The sequence below is a fragment of the Mustela putorius genome, unplaced genomic scaffold, assembly GCF_011764305.1.
Source record: "Mustela putorius furo isolate JIRA1106 unplaced genomic scaffold, ASM1176430v1.1 tig00003976_pilon_pilon_pilon, whole genome shotgun sequence".
NCBI lineage: Eukaryota > Metazoa > Chordata > Mammalia > Carnivora > Mustelidae > Mustela > Mustela putorius.
Genome location: NW_025422118.1, coordinates 1,201,050 through 1,216,765, shown reverse-complemented (window position 1 = coordinate 1,216,765; position 15,716 = coordinate 1,201,050).

Here is a 15,716-nt window from a genome sequence, read left to right as displayed (position 1 = left end):
AGCCTGATTATTCACAATTCTGATGTCATCCAATCGCAGGAATTGGGGAGTTCGACGGAACCTTAACAATCATCTTCCTTGAAGGCTCTGGTCTATGACCTAAATGAGACCCCCAGGATCAACTGGCTGTAAGCTTATCATGGGAAAAGGAATTTACAGTTCTAAACAGATGCACACAGAGGGGGCCCAAGGGCTTCTTCTGGAATCTCCAGCAGTAAATCTGCCCCTCGAGACACAAGAGGGTAGAAGGAAGGACTGGACAGGTGGGCCAGTTCCCTCCAGGCACAGAAGGGCTGGGAGAGGGGCGTTGGGCCACTTGGGGCATGGGGTGGGGGTTGATAAAGGTGGGCCGGGCTCCTCTGCTGTGGAAAGTACCCCGGCCTGGAATCTGGACCCTGCCACCAGCCCTGCCACTCCCCCGCCCTACAATCATGGAGAAAATCATCTCACTTCTCTCTCAAAGATGGCTGAAGGCAGGGGTGGGAGGTCGGGGTACCGGGTGGTGGGTATTATGGAGGGCACGGATTGCATGGAGCACTGGGTGTGGTGAAAAAATAATGAATACTGTTTTTCTGAAAATTAATTAATTAATTAATTAATTTAAAAAAAGAAAAAAAAGATGGCTGAGGACTTCTCGGCTCCAGCATTCCCTGGATGGGGCTGTGGAATAAAGGCAGGGGGTCCCTGAGCCAGTGCTCTGTCTAAACTCTTTCTCTGCACAGCCTTAACAGGCAATTCTAACATCGGCTCTCCATCCCTTAGACTGAGGGAGACTTTCCCCTGTTCTGGAATTTGCTCTTAAATGTAAATGCTCCTGGAAATGCACAACCTGTTTGACCTGTTAGAACCCTGCAGATGACTGATAAGGAAAAGGAGCAGGCTTGAATCAGCGGTACCAGTAATGAAGGACGTGACCGGAGCCAGGGCTTTGTAGATCCGAGCTAGCGCATCGGAGGTGCCGTGCGTGGACTAGAGCAGCACCCCGGACACACGCTCCCCAGTGTATCTCGGGCCTCGAGACGGGGCATCTGTGGTGTTGGTTGAGGTCTGGCCTAGACAAGGCAGTGTGAGAGAAAGAAGGAAGAGATGCCAGGAGAGGGATCAGAAGGCTGAGGCGGGCAGCAGAAATTGAGGGAGGACCAGCTCTTGTAGGAGAGGCCAAAGATTCTGAGGAAAGCTGAGATGAGAGCTGACTTTGAGGAGGGGAAGTAAGGCAGGCGTGTCCAAAGTCAAACTGTGTTTCCATATTTTTATGTAGCTGGGGGGGGGAGGGGTGTCAAGTTAGCTGCAGAGCATTAGAGCTCGGACATCAGGTAAGAGAGTGGCTCTGTCCCACTTCCCTGTAATATAGGTTGCCGTGATAAGGGCCAGCAGCTTTTTCTGCCCTTTATGTTTGGGCAGGGATGGAGGAGTCTTTCATCTGAACTCCTGTGGGGGCTGATTTGCTCCTCAACAATTACGTTTAAATCCTTAGATCATACGGAGATTGGAGTCTGGGTTTTGGCTCCTAAGCTTGAGCAGTGGAGTAGGGTCTATACCACGATGTATGTTACATGGTGTATATTACAGGGTGTGATCCAGGGGCCGACACGGAGAGTCCTTTCCTACCCCTTGTCAGGGTGCCTACAATCCCACCTTTAGGAATGCATTCCGGTAGGTTTTTAGCCCCCAGTTAAAATGCTAATTTAATCGAGGCCTTCAAAGTAGTCTCCAGCAGGGAACTGTCTGTTGGCCTCCAGGGAACTGCAGGACTGAGGTCTTGAGGGAGAGAGGGGTACACCAAGAGGGACCAGGAGATTAAGAGGAAAGGTTTCAGGTCACCAAGAGGTACCCTGCAGCTTTGCTACAATACACCCAAATGACAGAGCAGATTATACTTCCCTAGGAACCTAGGAACTGGGGCCTTTGTGTTCCTATGAAAAAAGAGATTGTTCTTCGGGGAAGCCTGAGCAGGAGGAGGTAGGTGTAGAGAAGCTGATACATGACAATGGAGGCCTTGATTCTAGTCAAGGGATTGCTGCGGAGGAGGGAAAAAGAAAAAAGAAATCTTGGTGAAATCACATCCTGGGAAAATTTTATCCAAACCCTTTGCTTTCCAGGAAGAGAAGTTAAGACGCAGGCCCAAGTAACACGGACACAAAATGGGCTCAGGGAAACCGGAAGGAAATATTGCTATAGCGCTTTCTCAGGCTGGCCTAATTTCTTGGCGGCCCCCATCCCTTGAAGATTGTGTGAGTCACAAGTGGGGACCCCTTATCACGGGAGTGGGTGCAGGGATGGCGCATGAGAACAAGGATGGCCCTGAGACCCCAGCGGTCTGACTAAGAAATGATGTGATGTCTGTGGGAAGTCCAAGAAAAGAAAAATGGGCAAGAGCCTTAGGACAAGATGGTTTGGGACCAGAAGACAGCAATTTTGTGTACAATCTAGGGAGATTTAATTTTGTTAGCCATCAGGGTGGTTTTTTTAATATCTTATTTTTTATTTGTTTGAGAGAGAGAGAGAGAACACAAGCAGAGGCAGAGGGAGAAGGAGAAGCAGACTCCCCGTCAAGCAGGGAGCCCGGTATGGGGCTCGATCCCAGGACCCTGAGATCAGGACCTGAGCTGAAGGCAGACACTTAACCGACTGAGCCTCCCAGGCGCCCCAGCCATCGAAGTTTTTAGGGAGTGGGTTTGTGGGGTGCCTGGGTGGCTCAGTGGGTTAAACCCTCTGCTTTCGGCTTGGGTCGTGATCCCAGGGTCCTGGGATCAAGCTCCGCATCGGGCTCTCTGTTTGGCGGGGAGCCTGCTTCCCCTTCTCTCTCTGCCTGCCTCTCTGCCTACTTGTGATCTCTGTCAAATAAATAAATAAATCTTAAAAAAAAAGTGGGGGGGAGTGAGGTTGATATCATAACAGATGTGAGGTAGTGCTACATGATATTCGTTGACTATGCCTTCACCCCAACTAGAGACTCTCAGATTGCTCAGCCGTATCAGTGACCTGAATTCCACATAAACACCGAGAAACATCGAATAGGCTGAAAGCCTGTGAATTGTCTGTCTGTCTTTCTTTCTTCCTTTCTTTCTTTCTTTTTTTTTTTTTAAGATTTTATTTATTTTTTTGACAGAGAGAGAGTGTGTGGAGGCCAAGAAAAATGAGGCCGACCCATCTCAAGTTTAGCCTTAGCACAAGTGCAGCCATCTTAGCTCTGGCAGCCATCTCAGGCCCCTGCTACAGGGGCTGAACTTTAGTTTCGGGAAAAACCGCAAAATGGCACAAGCGTCAGTTACAAGAAAAACCACAGAACACCCTAGTAGTAGCCAACCAGGTATTCCGCATGATAACAGAAACTGGACCTTGAGACACAGGGTCCACACCCCCTACTGGCAATCCCCTAAAATAACATATAAATACCCCTGCTTTAATGGAGCTCAGGGTCCAAGTCCCTACTCTGCTGTGTTGAGTACACTTGGGCCCAACCCCAAGCTTTCTGACTAAACCCTTGTGTGATCGCATAGGTGTTGGCTCCTTGGTGGTCTCTCGGGTATGAAACTTGGGCACAAGAGAGAGCACAAGCAGGGGAGCAGCAGACAGAGGGAAATCAGACTCTCCACTAAGCAGGGCGCCCAACGCAGGACTCCTTCCCAGGATCCCAGGACCATGACCTGACCCAAAGGCAGACACTTAACCAACTGAGCCACCCAGGCATCCTGAGAAGTACTTTTTTTTTTTTTTTTTAAGATTTCATTTATTTATTTGACAGACAAAGATCACAAGTAGGCAGAGAGGCAGGCAGAGAGAGGGGAGCAGGCTCTCTGCCGAGCAGAAAGCCCAATGCGGGGCTCAATCCCAGGAACCCAGGAGCATGACCTGAGCTGAAGGCAGAGGCTTTAACCCACTGAGCCACCCAGGCACCCTGAGAAGTACCTTTAAATATGGTTGTTTTGTTAAGAATCATTCACAAGGGGTGCCTGGGTGGCTCAGTGGATTGAGCCTCTGCCTCCAGCTCAGCTCATGATATCAGGGTCTTAGGATCAAGCCTTGCATTGGGCTCTCTGCTCAACGGGAAGCCGGCTTCCCTCTCTCTCTCTCTGCCTGCCTCTCTGCCTACTTGTGATCTCTCTCTCTTTGTGAAATAAATAAATAAATTATTTATTTTTTTTTAAAAAGAATCATTCACGAGATGGTAGTGGAGTTCTTTGTACTATTCTTGCAACTCTTCTATAAATTTGAAATTATTTCAAAATAAAAAGGCAGGGGCATCTGGGTGGCTCAGTTGTTGAGCGTCTGCCTTTTGCATGGGTCATGATCCCTGTGTCTTGGGATGGAGCCCCGCATTGGGCTCCCTGCTCAGCAGGAAGCCTGCTTCTTCTTCTCCCACTCCCCCTGTTTGCATTCCCTCTCTCACTGTCTCTCCCTCTCTGTCAAATAAATAAATAAAATCTTAAAAATAAATAAATAAAAGTAAAAAGGTAAAAATTGGGTTATTTTCTTGGGGAAGTAATTCTACTTCTGAATAGGGGTGCCGACCCCCCACCCTATTGAAAATCCTTGTATACCTTTTGACTCCCCCTCAAAATACCTACTAAGAGCCTACTGTTGACTAGAAGCCTTACCGATAACAATTGATTAACACATATTTTCTGTGTAATATGTATTACATGTTGTATTCTTACAATAAAGTCATCCAGAGAAGAATGTTATTAAGAAAATCATAAGGAGGGGCACCGAAGTGGCTCAGTCATTAAGAGTCTGCCTTCAGCTCAGCTCATGATTCCAGGGTCCTGGGATTGAGTCCTGCATCGGGCTCCCTGATCAGTGGGAGGCCTGCTTCTCCCTCTCCCACTTCCCCTGCCTTGTGTTCCCTCTCTTGCTCTCTCTCTCAGTCAAATAAATAAAATCTTAAAAAAAAAAAAAATCATAAGGAAGAGAAAAAACATTTACAGTACTGTACTGCATTTTTTTAAAAGTCTACATATAAGTGGACCCATGCAGTTCAAACCCACGTTGTTTAAGGGTCAATTGTATGTAGCACAAAGAAATAAATTTTTTAAATTCCTAAAGAAGAAAATGTAGGTATAAAACTTTATTTTGGCCATCTGAAAACTAAGAATAACCTATGTCCAAAAATAAAGTACTAGTATGTTAGTATAATGCAATATTACATAGCCATTATGATGATTAATAATATAATTATATAGAAAATCGAAGCTGATTATCAATTACCCCAAAGAAGTAGAAAACAAATTGTATTATGCACTATAATATAAACCAGGTGAACACCCCATGTATGTACTAATAAAGGCTGGAAGAGAAAATCAAGTGTTTGAGTGTTGTACTTTTTGGTGATTTTTTTGTCAGTTCCTCTCCTGGTACTTTTAAATTGTTTTAATAAAAAGAGACTTGCTGACTCCACAGTGCACCCAAGCTAGTGTGACTGTGTCTAGTCTCTGACACAGGCAGCGGAAGGACAGGCTTGTCTAGGACAACTTGTTGGAAGATTAGGAATTCTCCTTAACCTGTTACAAAGTTACCCATGCATTTGTTCTTTTTTTTTTTTTTTTAAAGATTTTATTTATTTATTTGACAGAGATTACAAGTGGGCAGAGAGGCAGTCAGAGAGAGGAGGAAGCAGGCTCCCTGCTGAGCAGAGTCCGATGCCGGGCTCGATCCCAGGACTCTGGGATCATGACCTGAGCCAAAGGCAGAGGCTTTAACCCACTGAGCCACCCAGGCGCCCACCCATGCATTTGTTCTAACTCTTCTTCAATACATCTCACTTTCAGTCAATTCCCTTTTGGAGCGGATTGAGTTTCTCCCTCCTGATTCTCTAGAACAACTTCCTGTCCTTGGTTCTAAGCTACCCCTTTCACCTCTGAGACATGACCTCCAGTTTCAGACTTCTAGAATGGGTAAACAAGCAGCTGTCCACCTGCACTGGCTCCCTGGTGAGGGCTGCTGGCCAGGGCCTGCGGCTCTAAATCAGGAAGTTTGTCTCTTTTCTCCAAAATTAGTTGGATGACTCTGGGCCAGTTTGCCCTCTGCTTTAGCTTCTTTGAGAGCAATAAACACATGGGAGTATTATTTGGCTCAAGTAGGGTAACACAGAAAAGAAAACACTTTGAGGAAAGTGACATAAAATTGGTGATTTCAGGTGTTGGTTTTTGGTGGGTTTTTTTTGACACAGACACAGGGAGAGAGCGAACACAAGCAGGGGGAGTGGGAGAGGGAGAAGCAGGCTTCCCTCTGAGCAGGGAGCCCCATGCAGGGCTCAATGGCAGGACCCCGGGAACATGATCTGAGCTAAAGGTGGACGTTTAACCAACTGAACCACCCAGGTGGCCCAAATTGGTGATTTAATAAGCCATTTTGTAAACATTTTTTGCAACTCTGTACTCTCTTCTAAGCAATATTAGTGGCACTCCTGTGAAAAAAAGCCAATGCTAATAATATTTTTTTCTTTTAAAAGCAATTTTGCAGGGGCACCATGGTGGTTCAGTCAGTTAAGTGTCTGACTCTTGATTTAGGCTCAGGTCATGATCTCAGGGTCGTGAGATTGAGCCCTGCATTAGGCTCTGTGCCGGGTGTGGGGCCTGTTTAAGATTCTCTCTCCCTGTCCCTCTGCTCCTCCACCCCCCACTACTGCCTCTCTCTCTTTCTCTCTCGCTCTCACTCTCTCTCAAAAAAAAGAAAAAAAAGGGGCGCCTGGGTGGCTCAGCGGGTTGAGCTGCTGCCTTCGGCTCAGGTCATGATCTCAGAGTCCTGGGATCGAGTCCCGAATCGGGCTCTCTGCTCAGCAGAGAGTCTGCTTCCCCCTCTCTCTCTGCCTACTTGTGATTTCTCTCTGTCAAATAAATAAATAAAATCTTTAAAAAAAAAATAAAAAAAAATCACATTAAACACAAATTAATGATGGGGGAGACTGTGTCAGGGAAGAGAGGGTATATGGGAAAATTCTGTACTTCCTGCTCAATTTTTCTGTGAACCTAAAACTTTTCTAAAAAAAAAAAAAAGTCTGTTAATTAAAAGAATATTTACTTGAAAATGCAAAATACAGCCATTTCTGATATTATAAAATTGTATCTTAATATTATATTTATGTATACAGAAGAACTTAGTTTTGTGGGGTATTTTCTTTTCTTTTTTTTTTTTTTTAAAGATTTTATTTATTTATTTGACAGAGAGAGTTCACAGTAGACAGATAGGCAGGCAGAGAGAGAGAGAAGGAAGCAGGCTCCCTGCTGAGCAGGGATCCCGATGCGGGACTCGATCCCAGGATCCTGAGATCATGACCTGAGCCAAAGGCAGCGGCTTAACCCACTGAGCCACCCAGGCGCCCCTTGTGGGGTATTTTCCAGAGACTAATTGGTCTAATTTCATCAATAGCTGTAAGTATTCTGTCAAAATCTTGTGATTTTTTTTAAGATTTTATTTATTATTTATTTGACAGACAGAGATCACAAGTAGGCAGAGAGGCAGGCAGAGAGAGAGGAGGAAGCAGGCTCCCTGCTGAGCAGAGAGCCCGATGCGGGGCTTGATCCCAGGACCCTGAGATCATGACCTGAGCTGAAGGCAGAGGCTTTAACCCACTGAGCCACCCAGGCACCCCCCAAAATCTTATGATTTTAAGGGTGTCTGTGTTCAGCTTAATTTCAAATGACTTGAGCTACTCTAATCCCTTACTTTATACTTGAGGACACCGAGAAGTGGCTGCCCCAGGGGCCAATGTCTGAGCGCTGGTTTCTGCCTTTGTACCCGTTAGCCTCCTGGAAGTCTTTGATCTGTCTCCTCTCAGCCTTTCCTGTCATTTCTTTTTGTTCTGAAACAAAAAGCAATAACCAAAACCAAATGGGCACAGATCCCTCCATCCCTTCTGCCCCTAGGCTGACCCCAAAGTGTGAGGTCTTTGCTGTGTGTGGTGGTGCAGGCTCCTCGGAGAGAGCCGCCCAGCCCTCACCTCTGCGATGAGCTCATCGGTGATAGGGGAGGCCGGATGATTACACAGGGCAGGCTCTGCATCAGTTCTGGTCACCAGCTGGGGAATAGCACGTGTTTGGGGCAGCAGGAACATACTGTTTACACTGGACCCACCTTCCCGCTGCGCCATCACAGCACTGTGCCCTGGTGGCCTTCTTCCTGAGTCAAACATTTTTGCCCAGTGAATAAAGTTCTGGTGTAGCTTTCCACAGCTCTCTGCGTCTCCAGACTCCACCTCGGGGAAATGATGCATGTTTTACAAGATGCTTTTTGAAATCATGACTGACTGAAATGTACAGCTTTTTTTTTTTTTAATCCCTGTGACAGATTTGTACCAATCTGTGCGAATCTAAGATCAAAATTTTCCCCCAGCCTTTATCTGTGGGATACAGGGTTTCCTGTTTGATTTTAGATTGATGCCTTTAGTCACACATATTCCAAATGTCACTTGTCCTATCTCACTGTGTTGGTTCAGGGATGAGGTGGCTCAGTCTGCAGCTTTTATTAGAAACTGAGGGAAGTTGCCAGAACTCAGGGCACTGAACACAGCTCCTGTTGATCTGAATATTCTGACCTGACCTCCAGTTAAAAAGAAAGACTTTGTGGGGGCGCCTGGGTGGCGCAGTCAGTTGGGCGTCTGACTCTCGGTTTCGGCTCAGGTCATGATCTCGGGGCTGTGATCTCAGGGTTGTGTGCCCCCTGTCGTGCTCTGCACTCAGCGGGGGGTCTGCTTGGGATTTGCTCTCTCTCTCTCCCTCTGCCCCTCCTCTCTACTCTCTCTCTCTCTTTCTGTCTCTCTCTCTAAAACAAATAAATAAATCTGTACTTACCTGTCATGACCATCACAGCTGTAACAGGGTCAGGGCCACAGACCCACCAAGTTACAGTTTCATGTGTTTGGGCTAATATAGAAATGACCTTGGAATGTGAAGAATGTGTACATCAGGCTAGAAAACACTATCATGCCAACTTTTTTTTTTAAGGTTTATTTATTTTACAGAACGAGAGAGTGCACATGTGAGTGGGTGGGGGAGGGGCAGAGGGTGAGGGAAAGAATCCTAAGCAGACCCCATGGGCTGAGCATGGAGCCTGATGTAGGGCTCCATCTCACGCCCCTGAATCATGACCTGGGCCGAAATCAAGAGTCTGACGCTGAACCGACTGAGCCGCCCAGGTGCCCTATGATACCAACTTAAAAAAAAAAACAGACTCCCCAAAGGGTTAACAGCATAGGAGAGGTAATAGCTAAAGATCTGAAAAGCAACTGCTTTGAAATAATACTGGAAACCCAGGGAATAGGAGAGTCTCTCCTTAGAGAGCATTGAGAGTGCCAAGGTGTGAACCTTGGAATTAGAGTAAGATTTTCTAAGATGAGAATTTCTAGCAACTGGTGGGCCCTGAGCCGTGGGGCTCTGTGTCCAGGCTGGCTGAAGGCAAAGTGCTCAGGGACAGGGAGGACTGGCGCCAAAGAGCCAGGAGATCCGAGGAGCAGGAGATGGCAACCCGCAAGGCTGTGGGGGCAGGTAACACGAAGAGGAGAAGGAAGGTGGTCGCTGGGGAAGTGGAAGGTAATCTGAGTCATAAAGGGACGTACGAATTATTTCTGAAGGGTGGCGTCGATCATGCCGCCCTCCATGTCACCACATCACAGCTCTCATACCCAGAGATGGTACCTATTTGGAGAAAAGATAGTGAGAGGAAGGAGACTTCAAACAAGGAGTAGCCAAAATCTCCCATGGGAGCCTGGCTTGAGCCGCCATGTTGTTGGGCTAATAACTGACTGGCCTAGTGCTCTGTGGGCTACGAAGCTCTTTCATATACGCTCTCACGTCTGTTCTTCAAACATGTGACATCCTGGGAGAGAGACAGAGAAGGTATTACACCCGATTCACAGAGCAAGAAACTGAGGCCCGGAGAGGACTTGCCGGTGGCCTCAGAGCTGCTCGCTCATGAGGGAGCCCATAAGGTCAAACAGAATAAGATCTGGGCTTCAGCCCTGACGCCGCGTGGCAGGGTGGCCGTCCCCCTTCCTGGCCCCTGTCAACGGCCAAGCAGAGAAGCCGGCATCAGCCTCCCGTAAGAGGCATCTCAAAACGATGATTGAGTTTGTTGATGTTTTTGTCTGTCCTGCAAGCAGGAGAACCCACACCACATCAGAAACAGACTCTCCTGGCACGTTGGTCAGAGGGATCCTGTTGTGGTAGCTTGCAGGCCTCGTGGCTTCCTGTAGCACACGCCACCCCTGAGCTCTTCAAGTCCTCAAGGCGAGGCCGTGGGGCGGGCTCTTGTCTCCACAGAATGTTCCTGAGACTGCCTATTACATTTTCCCCTGCTTGTCTCCTTCACTAATGGGAACAGTCCTGTGACCTGCCCTGCATAGCTCAGATCCCAGCATCTAGGGGGCGCCCCCCAGGAACCCCTCATCTGAGCCCACCACAGCCTCCTGGTCAGGGGAGAGGGGCTCAAGACCCGGGAGCTGCAGCTGCAGGGGCGCTTCCCCCTTCCCACCTGCCTCCACCCTGTCGAGCCTGGGGACGGATCACTCTTTTTCCATCCCTAGAGATGCCAGAGGCATGCCCTTGCCAGAGTAATTAAAGTTGTCCCTGTAGATGTGACCTCCCATTGGACATAAGCCTCACCATGGTGGCCGGGCCTCTTGGCCTCTGCTCAGGCAACAGCCCTGCCTGCTGCCACGGGGCCAGGCTGGGAAGCCGCCCTCTAGCTGAGAGAGACAACAGGAAACAGTGGGATGGACAGGCTCACGTCTGGATTGTAGCCGTCCGGAGGCTCTGACGGCCGGTTATAGCCCTGGTACGTTCCAGAGGTCAAGCACCCTGAGTTCCTGGAGCCAGGTTCCCCATCTGTAAATGGGAATGAAATCCAACACTGCCCATTTTCAGAGGAGTTTTGGAGGGTTGAATGAAAATTGGCGAAACACTGTTACGTAAACAGAAGTCAAATTTTTTCCCCCTGAAGTAAGCTCTATGCCCACGGTGGAGCTCGAACTCATGACTCTGGATCAAGAGTCACATGCTCTAGGGACTGAGCCAGCCTGGAGGCCGCGTAAGACGGAAGATGATTCCCTATGAAGTAGCTTTGTGAAGAGGACAGAGCACAGAGGCGGGTGGGTGGCACGGAAGTTGGGGCAGGAAGGAGAGCTACTTCTGCACACTCCGCCCCCCCCCCAACCAGACTCGGGGCACTTTGTTCAGGCCACCCCAGGGTCGGGTAGCCACGTAGGTGGGGTTAACTGTCTGGAAGGTCAGCATGTAGGGAACAGAGGGCCACAAAAGGCTAACATGTATCATTTCCTTTAAGCACTTTGCAGGTCCTAAACAGGAAATGGGGCCTGAATGCTGAATTTCTATAAATAATGCAAGATGAAGCAGTAAAAAAGTATATATATCTGAAGTGGTTCTGTCCGGCTCGAGTTGGACACAAAGTCAGACACGATCGTTTAGGAATGTCCTGACACCATCGGGACCGAAAGGGGACCATGTATCACGCTCTGACATCTCCCAGCTCTAATAGATGCCAGGAAGGCTCTGGACCCCACAGCTGATGTCAGCACACCCCTTGGGAAAGGACACTCCTGGGAACCCAGAAAGCTGCATTTTTCTTTTCCTAAGGTTTTAGATCCCAGAGTGACTCTGCCACTCGCAAATGTGCCATTCTGTGATCCTGTATGACCTGTTGTGCCCCTGCAGGCCAGTGAGGTGAGGCATGGCTTCCTCTGGGGTCCTGCCGCCCTTCTTGGCCAGTTGTCAAATATTTCGCCACCCCTGGCTCCCTTGATCTGGCTATCATCTTAAAATGCGTTTTCTAAATGTTAGTAAAAGGAGGATGAGGTCACTGTGCTGCACGCGAATAGCTACTATCTCTTACGTAGCCCTTTCCGGGCCCAGGCACGTCACATGTATTTATTCAATCCCGTGAGGTTGGTGCTGTGACCGTCCCCAATTTGCAGATGAGAATCCTGAAGCCCCCAGAGCGGCAGTCACCTGCCCAGTGTTTCCCAGCTGGTGAGTGACAGCATTCAGTCCAGTGGGACTCTAGCACTTGCCTGTGCAACCGCCGTGAGGACTTCCGACAAGACTGTCCCAGAGAGAACGGAAAGGTCATTAACAAGGCAGCACTTTGGGCCTGCGCAAGCCAGCTGCCTGTGCTGGTGAGCTAAACCCACCTACCCCAAGCCACCTTGAGCACAGGAGATTTTTTGGGGGGTCAGTGGACCTGATGGGCAATGCACCCTGGTCTTTGCTTGTGTCACTTCTCCTCTCTCTGCATGACAGCTCCACTCTGACAGGTGCTCCCTGTCTCTGGGGTACGTGGGCATAATAGCTCTGGCTCAAATTCTTACAGTCCATTACCTAAGAAAGATTCTGGCACTGGTCTGGCCAGGGTCCTCTGTCTGTCTCTGCAGCCTGGAGAGTGAGGTCTGTTACCAGACGAAGCAGAAAGGGGTGCAAGAAGACAAAGGCAGAAGGTGCCTGGGCGGTTCAGTCGGTTAAGCCTTCAGCTCAGGTCATTAACCCCAGGGGCCTGGGATCGAGCCCCACATCGGGCTCCCCACTCAGCAAGCTGGCTTCTCCATCTCCCTCTGGCCCTCTGCCTGCTCATGCACTCTCTCTCTCTCTCTCTCAAATAAATAAAAATCTTAAAAAAAAAAAAAAAAAAGACAAAGGCAGTTGATACAACATGCTACTCCTTGAGAACAGATACTAGTCTCTCTCTGAACTGAGATCCTTTACCTGAGTCCGTGGAGGTGAAGGGAGTTTTGTACTCCCAAATCCAAGGGTAACCAAATAAGATTGGCAGAATTATAGAATTAGAAAAAGCCCTAGATTTCACTTGGTTTAGCCTACCTTTGGTGTTTTCACTGCTCTCAGTCCACCAGGACTCTACCTATTGGTGGTTGATCTGAGACACCAGGGTGCCTCTGCCCAGCCCTCTCCCTGCAGAACACCAGGAAATAAATCTTACTGCCCCAAAGAAATGAAATTAGGCAAAGTTAAATACGATCACAGGGTAAAAGATGCTGTCTACCTGAGGAAAGGCTCCGTATAACCCTCCACAAAAATAGGTCTAAAAAGCCCCAGCCAACTGAATGCACAAAGTCATTATCACTTGATGGCTGCCCGATTGGATCACTTGCTTTCCCTCTTTATAAAATCTGACTAACTCTTCCTCAGACAGGTGAGACAGAAGCAGGTGCACACCACTTCGGGTTTCCACGTTCTTCTGTCTAGACTGTCTGTTTGATATTTCTGGGGTATCCTAGGGGCCATGCTCAGAGCTTTTTACAGAGAAACTGAATCTTTTTCATGTGATTGAACGTTTCCTGACCCAGATCCCTAAAGCTACTTCATTTTACCATTTCATTCTGATACACATACTGAGATCTGGGAAACTTCCTCTCAGTCAAACAAATCCTGTGCCTCTAAATTCAAACCATATGGTGGGTCCTCACTCCCCCTAGGGATCAGGGAGATAGAAGAAGACACAGGCATTCACTGATTGATGAGCTCAGTCTTTCACTTTTCAAACATTTACGGATCCTTCGCTGTGTGTCAGGCAGTGTGCTCCAGTATGCTGGGGTTCGAGAGCCAAGTGACTCTGCCATCAGGTCACAGTCTGGTGAGGGGACACAAGTTTAGACAGCTGATCCTCGCACAACATGTGTTTGCACCGTGTGGGTCTATCTAGACTCAGGGTTTGTTGGTTTGTTTTATAAATATAGTACAGTACTATAAATATATTTTATTTCCTATGATTTGCTTTTAAAAAAATTTTTATTTATTTAGTTGACAGAGAGAGAGAGCAAGCAAGGAGAACAGAGGGAGAGGGAGAAGCAGATTCCCTGCTGAGCAGGGAGCCTGATGTGGGGCTCGAACCCAGGACTCTGGGATCATGACCTGAGCTGAAGGCAGACACTTAACCAACTGAGCCACCCAGGCGCCCCTCCTTCTTAAGATTTTCTTAATAACATTTTCTTTTTTCCTAGCTTACTTTAGTGTAAGAACATAGTATATAATAATGCACAAACTAGGTATTAATCAACTGCTATGTTATGGGTAAGGCTTCTGGTCAACAGTAGGCTACATTATTAGCTAAGTTTTTGGAGAGTCAAAAGTTATACTCAGGGCACCTGGGTGGCTCAGTGGGTTACGCCGCTGCCTTTGGCTCAGGTCATGATCTCAGGGTCCTGGAATCGAGTCCCACATCGGGCTCTCTGCTCAGCGGGGAGCCTGCTTCCCTCTCTCTCTCTCTGCTTGCCTCTCCATCTACTTGTGATTTCTCTCTGTCAAATGAATAAATAAAAAATCTTAAAAAAAAAAAAAAAAGTTATACTCAGACTTTCCAGTTACACAGGAGTCAACACCACTAATGACAGCAGATCCCTTAATGATACTAACTAAACCAGTGTAGTTGTACTAGATACTAGAGAAGTCAGCAGAATTTTTCTGTAAAGGGCTGGATGATAAAAATTTTAGGCTTTACAGGCCATGCAGTCTCTGTTCTAACTACATGGTGTTATCATTTCAGCATGAAAGCAGCTACAGACAATAGGTAAGGACCTGAACTAGGTGTGCTAATAGGTGTTGGCTGATAAAACTTTACTTACAAAAGCAGGTGGGGGGTTGGTTTGGCCCATGGGCTGCAGCCTGCCTGGTGGCTGGACGAAAATGTCCTGGGGCAGGATGAAAGGAAGCACCTGGTGCAGCTCGGCTCAGAGAAGGGAGATGTCACTCTCACAGAGGAGACGCTAACTCGAACAGTCTTGGTGAACGAGGCATTGCTGCTGAGTAGAACAAGAGGAGTATGACTTTGCCACCTGGGCTGGGGTGGGGGGGGGATGCCTCACTGGAAAGGGAGGCCCATGGTAAAGCAAAGGGTTTAGTAGGCCGCACCAGTTCATGTGACTAGGGATGGGGGAAATGGGGAGCCAGTGATGATGCTAGAGAAGGAGTGGGGGGCCAGCCCAGAGAGGCTCTCAGAGCCACATTGAAGACTTTGGTCTTTGGCCTCAGGGCAGAGGTGGAAGAGGAGCAAACTTCTCTGTTCTAGCTTTTATTCTAGATAGTTTACAGAAATAATCTCCTTTTGTCCTCGCCAAACACAGTGAGGTCAGTATTATATGACCAACACGCTGTTATTAACTCATAATTATTAATAATCTGGTATGACTGATTAGTTTGTGATAAGAACACTTGCCCAAAGTTCAAGTGTTCTGCTTCCCTGAAGCAGCAGAGTCAGGCTTCAAACCCAGATGTCTGCGGTACCAGACCCCTGGCTCTCCCCACCACTGCTCTCCCTTGTGAGTTCCCCACACAGCAGAGCCTTTCCCCCCTTACTCCATGGCCAAGGGCCTCCCCCTACTAGCAGGAAGGGTTTGGAGAATGTCACTGATTTCTCAGAGTTGAACAGGACTTCATGGGGGACCAGGGGAACCCCTGGGTGGTGGGGGAGATCTCCTGAGGGGTGCGGGAAATGGGTTCTCGAGAAGCCCAGGCACAGGCCAGTCACCTTGGGGAGTCGGGTGGGGAGGGCAGCAGCTCCCTCCTGGCACCAAAGGGTTCCCACAAGGCTGGCCGGGAGCCAGCTGAAAGCCTGGTTTGGGGGTGGGGAGGGTGGGGAAAGGGCGTGCCTTCACTCCAGTGTCTGAGCCCTGGAAGGGGCGCAGAGCCCAGCTGCTGTTCTCTATTGCCTGAGGTCATGAAGTGAGAGGAATTCCAGAGATTCCTGCTGCGCCATCA